Raw genomic sequence first — 21,084 nt, 5'->3', positions numbered from 1 at the left:
AGTATGGGAAGGTAAACTATTATTTTTAAAGCTTTAATATTAATAGTATTAATAGTTGTATTTTAATTGATCATAATTTATTTTTCAGTTAAGAAGTAGCCTTATTTATTTTTATTATTTTTAGCTAAATGCTCTCCATTGGTTTCTAATACGTACTGAGAGAGGAGGAGAGAGGAGGGGAGAGATGATTAAAAAAACAACAGGATACTGTGAGATCGAAAAGTTCTAATTGCCACATACCTTTCGTATTATTGAACATATTGCAAATAGGTAGTGCTGATCCCATGTTTCTTAGGTGGGATTTCCATCATTGTCAAGGTATGAATAGGCATTGTTGATGTGAACACTGCTGCTCCCTTGTGAGCCAAATAAGATGGATGCTTGTGTTAGAATGAGGTATTCCATCTGCTCTGTGTATTAACCGAGATTTACACCTGAACTTCTATATAACTGAACAAATCAACTCTATAATTGCCTTATCTGAATCTAGTGGATTAGATTTACTATGGCACCTGCTTTTACTTTTTTTTTTAAAGAATCAGGAGCTTGAATTTTTGTATTTTGGTAAATCAGAAAAAAATTGTGGAATATACACAAGATAAAGGACACTGGTACATTAGGGACTCTGGGGGAAGATGAATAAAGTCAATATAAATAATAAAAATAAACAGGATTAGAAGGCAGTCCATTGTCAGTGCTCAAAATTTGGGGAGTCCATACAGGTTTCTTATGTTGTAGAACTTGGAACAATTAAGTTCTGGCAAGTTTTTATAAGACCCTTTGAGTTTAAAAGAAAACATTAAATCTCAAAATTTTCCATCTTCAAATTATTGTCTTCAAGTACTTCTTTTAAACTAAATGTATTAATGATTTCATTTGGTATCATTCTGCCACTTTATTCTACTGTTTGCTAATACAGTTCCCTGAAAATCTCAAACGCTCAATAAGTATTTTTAATTATTTTACTGGCCATTTAAGTTCTAGGTTTAATATAAAATGACCCATATATGAAGTGCACTGAGACTCCTGAGTTTCCATAACTAATTTTTGCTTCTGATTAATGACTTTATTTCACTCTAACGGCTGTCTAGACTTCACCAATGGCTGTGGAAGGAACCAGTATATAATTTTTTCTAAACCTGAGAAATACTATTAGAATGTAATATAGAAATTTCAGAAGACCTAATAATTGCTAATTTATGATGTCTCACAACAGAGTACCATAAGGCACTTGTGATAGTACACAAATTTATAACTCTTTGTTATAATATCTGAGTAAAGAGTCTGGCATTTACTTTGTGGGTCTCTGCAGACTACTGTAGGTGGTAAGTTTCTAACTTATTATTTCAAATCTTGAACTAAATGGGCTTCTTTCTTACTTGTATAACAAGATCTTTTCAACTCGGAGAAAATACTAACTTTACCAAGCTTTATAAAGGATAAAATTCAAAGTTCTTTCCCATCGTGCTAATAAAACTTTTACTGATCTTATTTACATAGTAGTGTCTGTTAACAAATGAGCGTACAGTTGATAACTGTCAGCAGATTGAGTCCTCATGCTCGCTTTCTCACTAGAAACACCAATGTTATAGTCATAGTAAAGCTACCTGCTCTCTGAGATGAGGAAGCCTCATGATCGCTCCCAGCTCTGAAATCCTGTGATGTCAAGCTAATTTCAAATGAAGGAGGAAGTGTTTACTTGGCCAAGTAAAACAGTGAAAATGTTAACAGAAGCAAGTGAAAGATTACAGAAGAGTTTCGTTAGCATGGTTTAGTGGATTTCCTTGATAAAGTCTTATTATAGAACCATTATTATGGGCAGTTTTATAGTTAAAACTGTGACACGGAAAGAAGGCGCCGTTTTTGAAAACAGGCAAAAATGAAATCAAGCCTTTGTCCCCACTTTTCTTCCTCGGTTTCCGTGGTTTGACCATACGTATCAACTTTTCCCTGCTAGGGTGACTTAATCTGGTTATTCACTTATTTATATTAGATTTAATTATTTAAATAAAAACTGGTAAGCTTAATTTTTAAGCACATTGAGTTGTTGCCATTAAAGTAAAATTTGGACAGATAAGTAGCCACGATATTTGGAACGAGATTGCAGTTTTCTAATTGAGAATGTCTGCTTGGTCTGGAGGAACAGGGTCTGGAGTAAAGTAGCAGGTTCCCTTGTCAGTAGACATCCGCCTGCTGCTGGAACACATCAGTTGTATCTTCCGCCTCCATTTCCAACTGTGCAGGTGCGTCTGTTTCATTGATTGGCTGCCCGTCAAATCGGAATCTGATCCGCCTCATTGACAAACCCTGTGGTTCACAAGAGGCTTTCGTTAGTTTACTAAGTGGTGTGCGCCTCTAAATCTTAGACTGCACCACGGAACCATCCCGCACTGCCCCCTTCCAATTAATATGATTGTCGTTCTCAGTCTTGACTCCTTCTTTGGGCTTTTAATTGGCCATGGCGAGCACCGAGGCTCATCAGCTGCCACTTCCCAAAAGAGGTACCAGGTCTGCACCAAAAGAGCCTACATAAATTTTTTAGATTAAACTTTATTTGAGATTTTGTTGATTCATACACAGTTGTAAGACATACTATAGAGAAATCTCACATACTCTTTACCTAGTTTCCCCCAGTGATAACATCTTACAAAATATGGTACAATATCACAACTCGTCGGCAGCTGTCCGTCTCGAGAGACGATGGTGTAGCTTCTTAAGAGTCTATCTGCACCGCCGAGAATGGCTGTGCAGTCCGACTCGGGAGTGACACGGTATCTGTCTCCTCCCGTGTTGAATCGACATCTTGTGATGACGCTGGAGTGTCCTCTCCAGTGAAGCTGAAGCTACAGAGCCTGGGCAGGGTGATATGGAGGGTCTGCTGTTGCCCATGCAGCAGACCCCCCCCTCTCTTCGCAGCTGAAGGGTCCAAGGGAAAGACGGAGTCAATACAGCTTGGCTTCAGGTGCGCCGCAGGAGTTGCCGGTGTTGACTACAACGTCGAACCGCCTTAGGGACTCCGGCTCCGGATTTTCTGTCGGGGTTTACTCCCTTAGCCTTTCCCCTGAAGAGGTATGCCGCAAGGCAGCGGAGGTTTTTTGGAGTCAGAGTTTCTAGAATATTGATATCATGCAGATTTCCCCCAGTTGGTTTTACCGGTACTGGTGAGTGCATGTATGTATGTTTATGTGTGTTTAGATCTGTGCAGTTTTTCACATGTGTAGGTTTGTATATCTACCACCACAGTCCAGATAGAAAGCAGTTCTATCCCTACGAGACTACATTACCACACCTACTCCCATCCCTTTCTCCCCAGTCCCTATCCTCAACCCCTGGCAACCACTAATCTGTTCTGCATTTCTATAATTTTGTCATTTCAAAAGAGTTATACAAATGGAATCATACAGAATGTAGACTTTGGGGACTGGCCTTTTCTTCCACTTAGTATACAGCAGTCCCTCGCTATATCGCGGTTCACTTATCGTGGCTCACTGTATCGCGGGATTTTTAAAAATATTATATTTAATTATTTATCGCAGATTTTTCACTCTATCGCGGGATTTTGCGGTACTGTATACGTATGTTGTTAAAGTTATGTAGGTTTAAGAGTGTAGAATAAATGTAAGATTCCTACTTCGTGGGGTTGGGAGGGAAGGTCTAGAACGTAATACCCGTGATAAATGAGAGAATACTGTAATTCTCTGGAGTTTCTTCCAAGTTGTGCATATCAATAGTTCTTTCCTTTTTATTGCTGAATAGTATTCCATAGTATGGCTGTATTGTAGTTTATTTAATCATTTTTTTATGGAAGGACATTTGGGTTGTTCCCAATTTGGAGCTATTAAGACTAATACCGCTGTGAACATTCATGTATAGGTTTTTATGTCAACATAAATTTTCATTTTTTCTAGGATAAATTCCTGGTTGTATGGTATTTGCATATTTAGTTTTATAGGTGCCATACTATTTTCCAGAGGGCTCTACCATTTTACATGTAAAAGAGCAATGTAGGAGGGAGATCCGGTTTCTCCATGTCCTCACCAGCATTTGGTTATGTCACTGTCTCTTATTGTAGCCTCTCTGATAGGTGTATATAGTAATATCTCATTGTGGTTTTAATTTTCATTGACTGGTAAAATTGAACATCTTTTTCTGCTTATCTGGCATTTGTATATCCTCTTCAGTGAGATTTCTGTTTATGTCTTTTGCACCATTTCTAATTGGATTTCTTTTACTGTTGAGTTTTGAGAGTTCTTGACGTAACTTGCATTCTGCATACTACTTACTCTTTTGTTGGGTATGTGGTTTGCAGATATTTTCTCTCAATCTGTAGCTTGTCTTTTCATCCCTTTAATGGGGTCATTTGCAGAGCAAAGGTTTTAAATTTGATTAGGTACAATTTATTAATATTTCTTTTTTACGGGTTATAGTAACAAGCCTAAGAAGGAATTACTTTTTCTGGACCCTTTACATTACCAATTCAACCCTCCCCCCCATGGTTATAAACCTATTCCATGTTATCTATTTAATGTTGGTGGATTTTTGATGGTTTGTGGTTTTTGAGAAATTGGCCCATTTATTCTAAAGTTCAAATTTTGTGAACAAAAGAGAGCTCTTTGGTTTCTAATTTAGCATGGTGGAATCATTTTCTAGGACTCCATGCTAGCTACCTCTTATATTCATTCCCTCTCTACAGCAATTTAGTAAAGGAAATTTGAAATCTTTTAGACTTCATTGTAAAGGAAATAGAATTGAATTCAAAGTTACATTTATATTCTGTAGTAATTACCCGCTCTTTAAAAATACTAATTCAATATGTAATATATATATAATATATTTTATATACATAATAGATATTTCAAGAAATCCTCTTCCCACCCAGTGTAAAATGAAATTACAGACCTGTGTGTACCATATCTAGACCTTTGTATTGCTTGTTTGTCTTTGATTGGTTTTAGTAGGTGGCAGTTATGGATAAGTTAGGTAAATTCCATATTCTTGTTCTTCACCCAAAAAAGGGGGTGGGGGACAAATGTCTTACATTTCCTCAAGCTTTATGGCAGTTTCAGACTTATGAATCTCATAAAAATAAAGAGCACTGTCAAAACGAAAGGGTCCTTGTTTATCAAGATTGCCTTCTGCACCTTTCTACCCATTAGTGGCTCTTTCTTCCTCTCTTTTCCCTTCTTTTTTTTCTTCTCTTCTTTCCTTTCCTGTTTCCCCCCTTTCCTTCTTGGCCTCTTTTTTTCCTTGGTTTCTTTTTTTTTCTTTCCTCCTTATGAGCCAACACATTTAAAGTTTAATTAGCAACTGCCTTACTTTGTAATCTAAAGGGGCTGCAGTGTAGTATAATATATACTTCCTCTTTGTGATACTTCCCCCTTTGGTCTACTCTCAAGTGGGACAAGATACACACAGATGTGGTACCTTAACTATCTGGAGTCTGCCTGAAGCATGAGGTGTGATAACAGAGTTTGGGTCCAGAATCTGAACACTGCCTAAAAACACACCAAGTTACTTTGACATATTTTAAAATTCATTTAGAAATGGGACTCTTTTTTTTTTTCTCTATCACCAATAGATAGATTTATGATTTACATTGGCGTGTATAAAAATACATATAGCTATTCTTTGCAGATAAAAGAAGTGAATGAAGACTCATCAGATCTCACAAATCTAATATCACGTAAGCAAAGCACTTAGAAGTCATTTCATTCATAGACATGAATATAATCTTTACCTTTATTTTCTAAACTTTCATTTTGACTTTTTATGGTGAGGGTTTTATTTGTTTCCCATCCTGTCATCTCTAGATATAAATAATTTGTTAGGGGAAGAAAGACAGGAAACGAGAGTTCAGATTTAATTTTAGGATGTTTGTCATTTTCTAGAAAGCCCACACCATGGAGCAGCTAATGTATATTTCCCTTTAAATACTGAAGATATCGAAATATCCTTCTATGTTGTTGTTGGCACAAAGTTCTAACTTAATGGCAAAGATTGATGGTGTTGTTGTTCTTCTGTCATTATTTATGAGAATTAAATGGCAAATACCCCATTTCTCTGCCTTATGTTTCTGGTCAGTCACGTACCAGAGTTCCATTTTTAAGTCATTGCAGAAGTGGCTTCATAGAGCCACTTTATGCAAATCTTGGTTAAGTGTAGACTGCTGTCATGTGAGAGGAGTCATCTTGGATCCCTGTGGGAAAGATCAGAATTGAGGAAATATTTGTGTTTCCATGTCCTTTGGTTTTTATGTAGCTCTGCAGTAGTTAACTGAATACTATTCCCATTTAAAAAGGGCAGAGACTGACCTCCCTGGTGTAAGTAATAAGTCGTAGAATATAGCTAGCTTTATATCTTGATATAAAAATCCTGTTCCTCCGACCCCTGTAAGTATGGAATGTATGCAAAATGACTCATTGAATAGAATAAAGTTCTTTTGCTGTTTATAGTTCTGGCAAATGTTTAAAAGCACTCTTAATACATTATCTTCCTTTTCTACATTTTACTTTTCTAATTATACTCTGAAATAAATGATACAGTATTTTTGATTGTTTGCTGGGTTTTAAAAGGTTGAGAATCAATTGAAATTGCTTTGGAATTTGGTCTCTCAGGGCCCAGAATCCTGGTATGTTTCCATGTTAAGATTCTGGACAAAATAACACCGAATCACCATTCCTAGTTGGGTCTACCATACAATTTCTTTTGGGAAACATCACACAGTGTTTAAAGTTAAGTGTTAAACAAAAATTTTCACTTCCATGGCTGAAAATTTTTTAAGAGAAAGGGTTTATTGGGCCATTGCTAGCAAGAAAGCAAAGCAACGTCCTGGCGCATGAAGTCTGAACCACTAGCAGCAGCGCCAAGAGGAAAAGGCAACAGGCCCACCATCCTGGAGTTGGCAAGTGTTCTTTATACATCAAGTAGTGGGGGAGAAAGATGTAGGTTGTTTTGAAAGAACTAACGTGGGCTAAAGTAAAGACGCTGGTAGAAGTTGAAGCTGGGCTCATTCTGAGAGAGGCGCAGAGTCTCTAAGGAAGAACTATTTGCTGCTTTGGGTTGGTTATGGGCGACAGTCCAGAAAGTTCACGTGTAAGCAAGAAGCAGAGGCGTCCTGGGGTTCTATGGGCACCAGGCTATTCCCTCTTTTAGGTAATCACGGAAATAGCCACCTGCAAGTTAATTCACAGCCCCAGCATACGCTCAGGAATGCGGGCAGTCCTGTTAGCTGGCCCCCAGCTATTACCCGTCTAACTGCATTATCATCCTCTCACGCTCCAGCCGCGGTAATTTAACTTAGGACATCTCGGAATTGTCTTTTCTTGTCACACGTTTCAAGGTCCAAACGTCTATATTTTGTTATCCAGTGTGTTGGTCATGTTTATTAGTCATGAGCCCTGTCAGGCTATGCTCTTCCGCCTCTAGGCCTTTGTGGTAACTACCCCAGCTCAAATGTTGCTTTCTTTGGGACTTCCTTACCCCCTTTCCTCAAGAGACTGACCAGATACCCTTTCTGTGGGTTACACTGTTCTGTTATTCCCTGTACTTCAGGGTTGCTTTCTCACTAAATATAATTTCTTTGAGGATAGAGATCTTAACATGTTCATGAGTATATCTTTACTACCTGGTATGAAGCCTGGCACATAATAGATATTAAATAACTGTTTGCTGAATAAATGAATAAAATAACAGGAAAAATAGTTACTTAATTTTTTAATTTAAAAGCCATTATAAATCTCTTATATGAAGATATTTGTTATCTTGATAAACATGATACTTTTTTATACAAGTGGAAAGTTGCAATTATTTAGTGACATTAAAAATTGGGGCACTGGTTTGTGTGGTTCACTTGGTTGGTTATGGGTTCAATTCCCAGTCAGGAGACATACCTAGGTTGCTGGTTCAATCCGCAGTTCAGGCACATACAATCCTCATTCTGGGCATATACCAGAAGCAACCAATCGATGCTTCTCTATCACATTGATATTTCTCTCCCATCCTCTCTAAAAGCAAAGAAAATATGTCCTTGGGTGAGGATTAAAAAAATGAGGTTCTCCAGTTTCCCTTGAAGAAAAAACTTGTCGCTCACCTACTCAGAGGAAATAATGAGTTTAGCATGTTACCGATTAATGGGAATTTCTGAAATAGCTGGGTTGTTTGGGTTTTTTAATAGTAGGCTACAGAGTTTGCTGTACTCTACTGTAGAGCTTTGAGCTTGAATGGGCAGTAGGTCAGGTTCTCCTTCCCCATGTAAGCAAACGGTAGTGCAGTAAATCTACTAAATGTGTCTTCTATAGACTGCGGGCTCCTTGAAAGCCGGGGTTTTGTCTATCATATTTCTATCTGGTACCTAAACAAGCCGGTCGTTTTGAGAACTTATTAAGAATTTGTTGTATAAAGAGAGAACATTACAGAGGGGACTTTAATTTTTTGTGTGTGAACCCTGTGGTAGAATGCATATATGGCCAATTTAAAAAGTAGAACTTACTATGTAAATACAATACACTCTCTGAAGTAATCAAAAATGTCTTATTGGGATTAGGAAAATCACAACTGTGGGGTTGGTTTTATATGATACTGTCTCTCTTTCAAGCAAAGGAGGTCTAAACTTAATCCATAAAGAGCAACTGGACTTTTCAAATCTTATCTAGCAATAGAAATTGAGGATAGTTTTTGCAGTCTGTAAGTAAATCTTTATTCAGGAAGACATAAGATGGAAACTCTAAATGCCAATTATCCTGAGGCTTATTTGTGAACATTTTATTTTCGGAGTTGTATAAAAGTTCTTCTTCTGCCAGAAAGGAAACTTGAATTTGAGAACCAGTCTCCAGGGACTTGATATTGAATGAACTTAACTCTTTGTCTAACACAGATTGATTTCATTATTCTTGGCACAAGATCAAATAGCTTAGACATAGCATTTCTATGAATGTTTGGAACATTTTCTGTCACTATTATTATTTCTCAGTATATATAAGTGCTGTTCTTTCAAAGTGATATATGCTTACATTATATAAATAAGTGGTTCAAACTTGTTGAACTTTCCCTCGTCCTGGTTCTTAACCTTTTCAGAACCTCAGCTTCCTCAACTATAAAGGTGGGATAATAGTGTTTACCTCCTAGGATTCTTGTGGGAATCAGTTAATATCATATATATATATATCTTCCTGTACAAAGTATGCCATAGATAGATGATGATAGGGTGAAGTAAATAGTTTTTATTACTAGAGCCAGATGCAGGGATTGAATTAGGTGTGTTGCTTGCTTGTTTCTTTTTGATCACTATGGTCCCGAAGTAGCCCAAATGTCTTTGAAATAAGGAAAACCGTGAGGAGTATTTTTCAGTAATGGTCTGTTTAATTTGCTATGTGAAGACAAGCTGCAGATCAGCATTATAATATGACCATTTGTGTAATAAAAAGAGGATTCTCATTATATATATTTATAGATAAAACTTTGAAGAATACACAATAGTTTCTTAGGATTAATTACTTTCAAGGAACGAGAATGAGGCAGCCAGGCGAAGAGGGAAAACTTTTCTTCTCTTCCCATGCCTTTGCACTGCTAGAATGTCGAATGTGTATTACTTTCATAATAGAAAACAAAAATAAAGACCATCGAAGGTTTTGGCAACAGTCGGTAGATTGAAGATTGTAAGCAGAACTAACAAACCGCCTAATGAGCTAGTGAAATCTAAGAGTAAGTTATTTTTTATCATAATTGATAACTTCAGTACAATTATATACATGATTATTTTAAAAAATAAAGCGATATTTAAAAGTTGCTGTTAAAATTATAGTTATTTAATTTAAAACACCTGACACAATGCTGGATACCTTAAAGATGTATCTTTGATAGTTTTAATTCTGAGCAATTTCTCTTCTGTAAAAAATGCAAACAACACAGAAAAGTTGAAAGTGAAATTTCTCTATAGTAACACCACCAGTGAAGTTTATTTATTGCTAGTGATTTGGTATATAGCTTTCTGGAATTTTTCCTATGGGCATACATAAACCCACATGCAATTTTATGCATATATTTCTTACATGAAAATGGGCTTTTATTACATGCACTGTTCTGCAACATGCTTTTTTCACTTAATATATTTATGTAAGGTCAGGACACATATACTTGCTCTTCTTTTAACCACTAACTTATTATACCGTGAATTCTCTAATTATTGTTATTGAAGAAAGTTAAAGTTGTTTGCATTAGCTTGCTACATTAAACACGCCTGTTCCACCTGGGTATTTTAGGAGAACAAATGCCTGGAAATAGAATTGCTGGATGATACGGTATATCCATTCTAAAATACGATAGACATTGCCAGCTTGCCCACCAATGAAGTTCTGTTATTATATCAACTTGCACACTGCCCACCCACAGGGTCTGATATAGTAGTGCCTGTTAATGCATTGCTGCTCTGGTATGAATAAATTGAAAACATTTAACTTATATTTCTTTCATTATTACTGAGGTTGAAAATCTCTTCACATGTTCATTAGCTATTTATAGTTTAATAAATTGGCTATTCATTTCCTTGTGCCCTTTTTGATACCTTTTTTCACTTCGTCGTTTTGATTTGTAGGTGTTTTTTATATACTACAGATACTAGTTATCCTCTTAGTGTATGAAACATATTCCCCCCCATTTGTTGTCTTTCTCTTCTAATAGTGTTTTTTGCCAAAGAAGCATTAATTTTTATGTAATGTTGTTTTTAACAATACATCCATACAGTTTTAAAAGCTTTTTCAAAGCTTATAATGAAAAACAGTTGTCTCATGTCTTACATCTCTATTCCCACTCCCAGTTCTTGCTTCTGAGAAGCAATCACTTTAAAGTTTTATAGATATTTTCTCTGGTTTTTTTCCTCCATATTTCTAAAGAACATATTTATACTGCTATCTCAGTATTTCAGTTTTAGATGAAAGATGAGAATTTAACTTTCTTATACACATGTTTATATTATTCATTGCCAGCATATAGAAATATAACTGATTTTGTGCGTTGATTTTGTATCCTGCAACTTTGCATCTGTTTATTATCCCTAACAGTTTTTTAATGAATTTTTTGAGGTTTTCTAGATATAAGATTATGTCATTGAGGCAAATTTTTTTTTTACCATGATATATTTCTGAGTAAGACCAAGAATATAATGTATGCCAAATGAGTAGGAGCTCTCTCAGTTCTGTGTTTTATATGAGGAATCATTTTTTCTATTATATTTTTTAAAAAGGAACACTTGCAATAAACAATAAAATTTCTACAGGAATACAAGTAAACTACTAGTACCTTTAACCAGATCCTTTTGAATAGTGAGTATGCTGTGGTTAAAGGGAAAATTAAGAGGCGTTAAAATATAAGATTTATATGGATAGGTCCATGATCTGTATGCCTTTTTTTTTAGGTTTCTTTAATTGAATACTTTGAAACCTGACACTGTATATAAATATATTAAGAAGAAGGCACAGCCCTGGCCAGGTGGCTCAGTTGGTTGGAACATCATCCCATACACCAAAAAGGTTGCGGGTTCAATTCCTGGTTAGGGCACTTACCTAGGTTATGGGTTCGATCCCCAGTTGGATGTGCATGGGAGGCAACCAATTGATGTTTCCCTTTCACATTGATGGCTCTCTCTCCATTTCTCCCTCTTAAAAATCAATAAACATATCCTCGGGTGAGGATTAAAAAAATAAAAGGAGAAGGCACAGTCACCTGCACCGCTTGTTTATAGCAGCATTATTCACAGTGGCCCAGACATAGAAAGAGCCTAAGTGTTCATTGTTGGATGGATGGAAGAAGATAATGTGAGATAAGATACACACACACACACACACACGCAATAGAGTAGTATTCAGCCATAAAGAAGAAGGAAATCAAAATGGCAACATGGATGGACATTGAGATCATTATGCTTAGAGAAATAAATAACTCAAGAGAAAGACAAATACTGTATGATTTCACTTATATGTGGAATCCAGAAGAAGAAAAAAAAGCCTAACTCAGAAACAGAGAGTAGAATGGTGGTTACCAGGGGCTGGGAGTAAGGGAAAGGGAGAGGTGTTGGTCAAAGAGTACTATCTTCTAGTTATAAGATGAATGAGTTCTGGGACTCTACTGTTCAATATGGTATACTTGAAAGTTGCTAAAACAGTAGATCTTAAACATTCTCACCACACACACATGTACACACACACAATTTTAATTAGGTGAGGTGATGAATGTGTGTTAACCTTATTTTGGTAATCATTTTGCAACATATACATGCATCAAATCATCACATTGTACACCTTAAACTTACACAATGTGATATGCCAATTATGTCAATAGAGCTGGGGGATAAAAACAAGACAGTCACCCATTAGCATTAGGAATAAATTCAGGGGAGATCTAAGAAATCAAATAACTAGAAATTGTTTGTAAGTAATATATACATGATGTCCCATCCAACCCACTTTGCAGTCTTTGCCTTTGTTAAAATCAGGACCTCGTGGTAACCTCCCTCCTCTTCTCACCATTCTAAAATATCCCCACAGCGACCAACAGTCTTCGTCAATGCCAGCAGCTCACGGTGCACTTGGAGAATTATCCGAGCCAAAATTCACAATCTCCTTTATTTACTATTTCTTCTATCAATTTTCCTTTGTCATTTACACTTACAATTTCATTTTACCCCAGACACATTTTTCTCACATGTGCCTGTAGACTCATAATTACCTCAAATAATTGTTCAATCTAGTCTCTTTCATTTTTAGATCCTCCTTTTTGTGGGGAGGAAGTTGTTTTTTTTTAACTTAACCAAGTATTTCAAACATGCAGAATGTACTAACATCTAAAGTCCTATCTCAGAATTTTTTAAAGAAATACATTATTATATAATTGAAGTCTCCTTTATACTTCTTCCATGTCTCATTCCTTTCCTTCTATCGTAGATCTATCTACTGTCCTGAAGCTGGTACGTATCCTTCCCTTTCCCATTTGTACTCTTATATGTGTGCTTCTATAAACAATACATATTTCTTATGTTAAAGTATGCATAAAATTACATATATTTACATATGATTCTTCAAATTGTTTTTTTCTATTACGTTTTTGAGATTTATCTATATTAATAAATTTCAGTCACAGTCATTGATTTAAACTATGGTATGACCTTTATATTGGATGATTATACCACAATTATCTTTTTCCTTTAGATAAATGTTTCAGTTGCTTCTTATTTTTTAGTTATAAATGATGGCTTAATGAATAACTGACCATGTGACCATGTATGAGTGATAGAGTATGCATACCCCCAACTTTATTAGATATTGTTAAATTACACAGATAAAATGGTTATTGTAATATTTTATTTTAAATTTATTTCTGAGAAAAAAATAGGGTGTTGATCATGACTGGCAAACATCCTTACAATGGAAAAGACACTGGATAAAAAAATTTGGATGTATTTCAGCTCCCAGACTAATTGATTGGATAATTTGTGTTAAGTTATTCCATCTGAGTCTCAGTTTCTCCATTTCCAAATTAAGGTTAGGTTGAATATGATCTCTTAAGTCTTTTCCTACCTTGATGTTCTGTGGGTTTAGTGCTAATGTATGTTGAGAGACAGAAGAGCCATACATTTTATTATTTTTTAATTATATTTTATTGATTATGTTGTTACAGTAGTTTCAATTTTTTTCCCTTTTGCTCCCCTCTGCCAAGTACTCCCTTTCCCTCCAGCAATCCCACTCCCCTTAGTTCATGTCCATGGGTCATGCATATACATTTTTTGGCTTCACCCTTTCCTATACTATTCTTAACTTCCCCCTGTCTATTTTGTACCAACCAATTATGCTTCTTAATCCCTGCACCATTTCCCCATTTCTTCCCCTTCTCCACTCCCAGCTGATAACCTTGCGAATGATCCCCATACCTATGATTCTGTTCCTATTCTGATTTGCTTAGTTGGATTTTGTTCTTATTTTTTAAATTCAGTTGTTGATAGTTGTGAGTTTGTTGTTATTTTAATATTCATAATTTTGATCTTCTTTTTCTTAAGTAAGCCCCTTCGACATTTCATATAATAATAGCTTGGTGATAATGAACTCCTTTAGCTTTACCTTGTCTGGGAAGCACTTCATCTGCCCTTCCATTCCAAATGATGGCTTTGCTGGATAGAGTAATCTTGGTTGTAGATCCTTGCTTTCATCACCTTGAATACTTCTTGCCAGCCCCTTCTTCCTGCAAAGTTTCTTTTGAGAAATCAGCTGATAGTCTTATAGGCACCCCTTTGTAGGTAACTCTCTGCTTTTCTCTTGCTACTTTTAAGATTCTCTCTTTATCTTGAACCTTTGGCATTTTAATGATGATTTGTCTTGGTGTGGTCATCTTTGGGTCCAGCTTGTTTGGGACCCTCTGTGCTTCCTGGACTTGTATGTCTATTTCGTTAGCCAGATAGGGGGAGTTTTTTGTCATTATTTTTTCACATAAGTTTTCAATTTCTTGCTCTTCCTCTTCTCCTTCTGGCACCCTTATGGCTCGGACGTTGGCATGTTTAAAGTTTTCCGGAGATTCTTAAGCCTCTCCTCATTTTTTTCAATTCTTGTTTCCTTGTTCTGTACGGGTTGACTGCTGTTTTCCTCCTTATGTTCCAAATCATTGATTTGAACCTCAGTTTCTTCCCTTCACCATTGGTTTTGTGTGGATTTTCCTTCATTTCATTTAGCATACCCTTCACTTCTTCTCTTATGCGTTTGCCGTACTCAAGCATATCTGAGAGGGAACAATGCCGCCAGCTCAGCACTTGCCCCTTTCCAGGCACCTCTCCCACTTCCGCACTGGACTGACACCCCTCTAGCTGCTGCCCTGGCCGTCGTTCCCAGAGTGGGTGGGTCTGAGGACGTTCTAGGACCGTGGGGGCCCTTTAAACAAGTGGCTCTGCTGAGAGACTGGCTGTTTCTTCCTCCACCCCAACCCCCACTGGTCTGCACAGTCAGAAGCAATGAGGCTTGATTTTCCCCGGTGCTGGGACCATGAGCTGCATGGTCTGGTCTGGTGCTGGGAGCGCTCCCCAGGTGTCCCTCCTGACTTTTAAAAATGTGTGACTGGGCTTTCCACCAGCCTGCCGCTGCCACCACTGCTGCCGCCACCACAGCGCGTCCTCTCCGCCCCAGCTCCGCCCCTCCTACGTGTCTGGATGAGTATTTCTTCTTTATATCATTATTTGCTGGACTTCCATGAGTTCAATTTTCTGGAACTTCTGGTTGTCTCTAGTTCTGAGGTAGTTGTGTTCCTCCTTAGTTGTGGAGGGAGATGCAGCGTGTCTGTCTAGGCCTCCATCTTGGCCAGAAGTCTTAAAATGAAATTAGACCTAATAAAGAGCTGCTGTCAGCCGTCCCTAAAGTCCATCAGTAATCCAGAAGTTCAGATCAGAATATCCTTAAGTCTCCATTTACTATGTCTCTTTTATGCACTCTATCTTAATTCAAGATATTGTTTTAAAATTATGACTCAATTAAATGTTTTCTGATTTGCATAATTAGTTGTTATTCAGCAATACTTTTAAAAGATATTTTATTTTTAAAAAATTAGTTCGAGGGATAAAAAAAGAGAGAAAGAGAGAGGGAGAAGAGAGAGGGAAAGAGAAATCTACTTGCCCCCTTATTTATCCATTCATTGGTTGTTTCTTGTATGTGTCCTGACCAGGTATCGAACCCACAACCTTGGCATATAAGGACATTGTTCTAACCAACTGAGCTACTTGGCCAGGGCATTTTAAAGATTAATTTTTCAGTGTAAAATAAAGTATTAGATTTGCATTACACTTAATAAACGCTATGGTCTAATCTAAAATCCTAAATTCCAAAGAATGAATAAATAAATAAAAACCTAGATTCCCTATGAAACATTGATTTGTGGGTACAAATATATTTAGTTTCAGATAACTAACTTGGAAGTGAGCGTTTGGAACCCAACACCCTTGCATGTTGGAGACTTCCTGTAACGTTAATTTCAGGAAATCCTAGGCAAACCTACAGTTATTACTCTAGAAGATATATAGATGGTGTGTATGTGCTGGAAATTAAAGTGTCACTGCTAAAAGATTTGCATTCTGTGGGCTCTGAAGGGCCTAGGACTTCTTTCTTAGGCTTCGTTTTCCTCACGAGCAGTATCATTCATTTTACTACTTCTGGAGAAAGGCAGGCAAGATTAGAGGCATGGAGAGAAGAAGAAATACTTAACAGAAGGGCAAAGACAACTTCAAGGGTAATGATGGTAAATAAATTCTTTGGCTGAATCACTGAATAAGATAGAGCCATAATAACTTATTCTAGTTTGAGGTCTTCGTAAGAAGTTGTCCTGGTTTTCCTTTAATGTAAAAGTTTTGGTTTCATTTCTCTGAATTTTTGGCCTTAGATTACTGGACAGTTGAGTCATTGCTATGTTAAAAATTTTACTATTGAAGTATCTAATACACATTCATAATGGGATTACTATTGCCAATAACCTTTAAAGTGTTAACCTGTCCCAGTTATGGGAAGTTACAGAGGATAGCCTTTCTTTCTTTGTAATAAGAGCAGAAAACATCTTCATTCTCTAATGCTTTGCCTGACCTTTCTATCGGGACCCAGCATTATCCCTAGGGTTGGCTCTCCTTATATGAGTTTTAAAACTGTCCTTTTTTAGAGAGTTGTTTTTTGGGTTTGTTTTTTTTTTCCTTTGAACTCCTTTTAAATTGCTGTTAGCCTCTTTTCTGCATTTTCCCCTTTTTAATGATAGGAAATGTTTTTGTCAGTTTCATTTTCACCCCAGTTTTTAATACAAGGCTCAGCAGAATAGAACCTCAACAGATAAGCACTTATGACTGATGGAATTTACATCTCTGGTGTTTTCCCCAGTGTCCTTTTTCCTCCACAGTCTTTCGCTGCTCTCATGATTTTGTTGTGCTAGATCATGATGCTACAGGCCTCTGATTAAGATCACTTCGTAGTAGAAGTGATAGTCTTTTTTCTGTTGATTCAGTATGCAGCTTTGGACAATCAGGTTCATTTAGCTTTGTTTTCATTTCTTCATTTGTACAATGAAGCTAACAGAAGCTATCTTGTGGATTTTGTAAATAATTTGACCATAGGCATTTATAAGTTGTGATGCCTTTTGAATTGGATATCAGTAATAAACCTTTAATAAATAAATAATTTTAGGAAGCTCTCTCCCCTCACCTCTATTTACTTCCCCACCTCAAGAAAAATATCTTGCTTCGTTTTAATTGTCCAAGACATGACTAGCTGTAGATTTTAGAAACAAGGGTATCTATTTTCCTTAATTATAGTATTGTTGCTTATTTTTTTAAAATCACAATTGCTTATGTAATTTATTTATATTTCTTCCATGGACTTTTAAGTAGTCTTAATAAATATTAAATTATAAATTAAGGTACTAGATTTTCTTAAAATGTTTAATTCTTAATACTGGGGAGTCACTTAGGTTTTATAGTTTTATTTAACTCATCAGTTTTGATTTTCTATAGCTATATTTTTGTCTAATGTTTCTGTTATAAGTAATACATGAAAAACTATTTTGAAGATGAATATTAATTTTTAAACCAGTGATTCAAGTAGAAGAATACTGGATTTATGCTAGTCTTAAGGTTTCAAAGTTCTCAAACTTGTTCTTCGCCCAAATGCCTGTGTAGTATTTTTTTAATCCTTGGACTTTAGTAGCTTAATTGAGACATTTCAGTATTTAATTATCCTATAACCATTTTTCCTGGGATATGGTGTGCCCTATCGGTCTGTAGCTTTAAGTCTTGTCTAGTTCCCAGAAAGTTTTAAAAATTACATTAATTTTAAAATTATTTTATTTCCATTGTTCAAGGATACTGATTGTGAATATGTATATCTCTCATATCTATATTATCTTTTCTTTTTTTACTTTGTTCCTAACCCTTTTGTTAATTTTACCAATTGTGCACTTCATGTCCCTCCCCGTGCTTTCTTCAGCATTACAAGCTCTTCTTTGTCCTGCTTCCAGTGCAGGCTTCATTTCAGTCGAGGTTGTTTTTGTTTGTTTGTTTGTTTGTTTGTTCTGACATCTCTCCTGACATCTGCCAAGTCCTGTTTTATTCCATGTTTGGCTCACCGTGTATTCCATTAACCCCTACATCCTGCTATGAACTCCTGTGTTGTATAGCAGTTACTCCCCTACACCCTCACCCTTCCCATTGCTCCGTGATAACCGAGTGCGACAGCTCCTGTTTTCTGTGCAGTTCTCTTTCCTGCCTGATTCTAACAAGGACAGCTGGCCCAGGAGCTACCTACCTGTGACTAGTCTGAGAGAAAGAGATGAATGACAAGGCAGCAGGACCTCCTTCCCTCAGAGGTTAGGCCAACCCAGACGGTTGGTTCCCCACAGGGGCCTAAGGTCAGAGTTAGGCTACTAGTTAAATGTTTCAGATCTTAGCTTTTTGTTTTACAAATGACTTCAAAGGGTGTATGGGGCCACCGATGCTGGCGGGAGGGGCTGGCTGGTGGGAGGTTGATTCATAAAGCGGTAAAACGCCCCTGAAAGCCTCAGTGCTTCTCACAGAGTTAGTCAACAATTCCTGAGGCAGCGACACAGCCTCTGTAGTTTAGTTGTGAGAATCATTATTATTCACTTCCAACATAACTACCAATATTTTGAACTGTCTAGAACTGTGCATTCAATATAGCTGCTAACCGTGTAGCCATTTAAATTAAAATTTAACTAAGATTTAACAAAATTGAAAAGTAGTTCCCCAGTCACATCAACCACATTTCAAGTTCTAAATAGCCACATGTGGTCAGTGGCTACCATGTTGGAGTGCGCAAATATAGACTGTTACCATCATCATGAGACATTCTTTCTTGAAAGCACTGATCTGGAACAAACTCTGAGAGCAGAGGGTTAATTTTAAGTATATCTGGTTTACAGTCAAATGATTAAAGTCCAAAATGTAGCGTGTAAAATGACCTTTTAAAGATGGAGCCTACCATTATGGTTTGGTTTTTCTAGGCATAAATAATAATATTTCTAAAGTGAACATTCGTGTCCACTAAATAAGTTTTCGTTTCATGTTAATTTTAGACTCAAGGACTTGAGGAAAAGATGTATGGATATTTTTAAATGAAAAATCTTACTTCATTCAAAATCCTTAAGGATAAAATAAGTCACTGAAAAAAATTTAGACAAAATTTGATATAATTAAAGTTATTGGTAAGTGATAGAACATGAAAAATTTAATTTAAACAATGACATAGGGTCCTTTGTACATTCTGTATTATTTTATTAAAACACAATGCCCTATTGAACAAAAAGAGGGCATAAAATCACTGAAAAGTAATTTCTATAATAAAACTTAAATATCAATCAAAGACTGATCTAATCTTTATTCTAATATAGTAATTAATGTTGCTACTATATTTAGAACATCAGCGTGGGATAATTGAATTATGGGCAATTGAGCCCATTTTTCTGACATGCAAAGAAGAGTAAAAATTTAACAGTTAAGTACTTCATACTTTATATATATGCTCTACACAGACTATTACATTTAATTATTTTATTTATTAGTAGTAATGGACGAAGTTTATTGAATGCTTATTCTGTGCCAGACACCTTGCTTAGCACTTCATATGCTCTGTCTAATTAAATCCTCACAGATCAACAATGCTATGAGTTAGGTATATTTATTATGTTCATTTTAAAGATGAGGAAACTTAACCTTGGAGAGTTTTGAAACTTGACTGTGATCATATGCCTAGTTAGGGATAGACCTGGGTGGAATTTGGATGCAGTTCGGCTTTAATTAAACCACATAGTCTTAACTGAGGTTGCCTTGTCAAGTAGCTGACTGAAGGCTATATTAGTAAGTAGTAGAGTAGGATTTAAACATGCTTTTCTGACTCCAGGTGTCATGTTCTTTCTAGTTTGCAGTGTGCCTCTCATATCAACTGAAAATAAACAGGAAATGACCATAATTTTATCATTTTAATGGAAATTCTTAAAGTCCCGATAATAAATTCAGTTTTCCTAAAGTTATAACACATCAAGATTTGAGAACATTGTCTGAACACATTGTTTTTTTAAAAATGCCACAAATTTTATAAAAACTGAAATACAGGTTGCATTCATGTGACTTTTAAAACTCAAAAGCCTTAGCGCAGTGCAGATGATACTCATCAGAGGCTTCTTCTAGCATCGTCTTGATTTCCAATTACATTCATTTTTAGGAAACATTGCAACCACGCAAAGTTGTTGAACAATATTTAAGGAGTTTCTTACTTGTGAAGATAAATTATGGTAATATTCTTAAACTGGTTTATGAATAATCAGATATTCACACCAAGAAGTCTGAGAGAGAATTCATAATTCAAGACCAAGTAGTGAAGCCCTCTCTTTGGTTAATACATTTCACGGTTAGCCTCATCCAGACCCTCCTCCCTGAAACCATTGAGGCTTCTAGCCCTCAGTGTGAGAAGTATCACCAAATGTGAAGTTTCTGGAGAGTAAATATAAAAGAGAAGTAAGTATCCTCTAGTGGAATTTCCTTCTAAGTGAATGAAATGTAATTTAGCCAGTTGAATCACTGAACAATTTTATTGCATTGGAACTCATAAAAGAATTTTGTTTAAAAAACACTGCTTGCCATTTCAACAACTTAAAAGTCATAGTCTATTCAATCACTTCATAACAGACCAGTGTGGAGAAGGACTTCTCTGAAACAGAGCGCAGCTCCTGCAGAGGGGGGTTGATATGTGGCAGCAAAGGGAGAGGGCGGGGCCAGGAACATAAAGAAGAGTTAACTGTACTTTATTTATTTGCTAACATTTGAAATATGAGAGCAATAAGGAAATAATTAAAAATAATATGTGCAGTCATCTTCCAGAAAGTTACAATCTAATTGAGATAAACAATTCATATAATATAATGAGATTTGGAAAGGAACATTAACATAGGAAAAATGGTACATAGGTCAAAGTTAGTGAAAAAGAAACTTTTTAACATTTTTTGTTGTATTGGAATTGATTTATTCAGTCTTTCATCAACTTTTTTTTTTTTTGCATGAGTACTATCTGTCAAACA

The 21,084-nt window shown here is 36.1% G+C and overlaps 1 protein-coding gene and 1 pseudogene across 1 annotated transcript in view; one reads left to right on the top strand and one right to left on the bottom strand.

The window, feature by feature from the left end:
• The window catches only part of TAOK3 (TAO kinase 3), a 136,060-nt gene that overhangs the window by 16,174 nt on the left and 98,802 nt on the right, over window positions 1-21,084 (top strand). The gene's annotated exons all lie outside the window — the stretch shown is intronic.
• On the bottom strand, window positions 2,176-2,460 carry LOC149996878 (small ubiquitin-related modifier 2-A pseudogene; annotated as a pseudogene).

This window comes from Furipterus horrens, unplaced genomic scaffold (assembly GCF_987537825.1).
Source record: "Furipterus horrens unplaced genomic scaffold, mFurHor1.1.pri manual_scaffold_11, whole genome shotgun sequence".
NCBI lineage: Eukaryota > Metazoa > Chordata > Mammalia > Chiroptera > Furipteridae > Furipterus > Furipterus horrens.
This window is presented reverse-complemented; position numbering and strand designations above follow the sequence as displayed.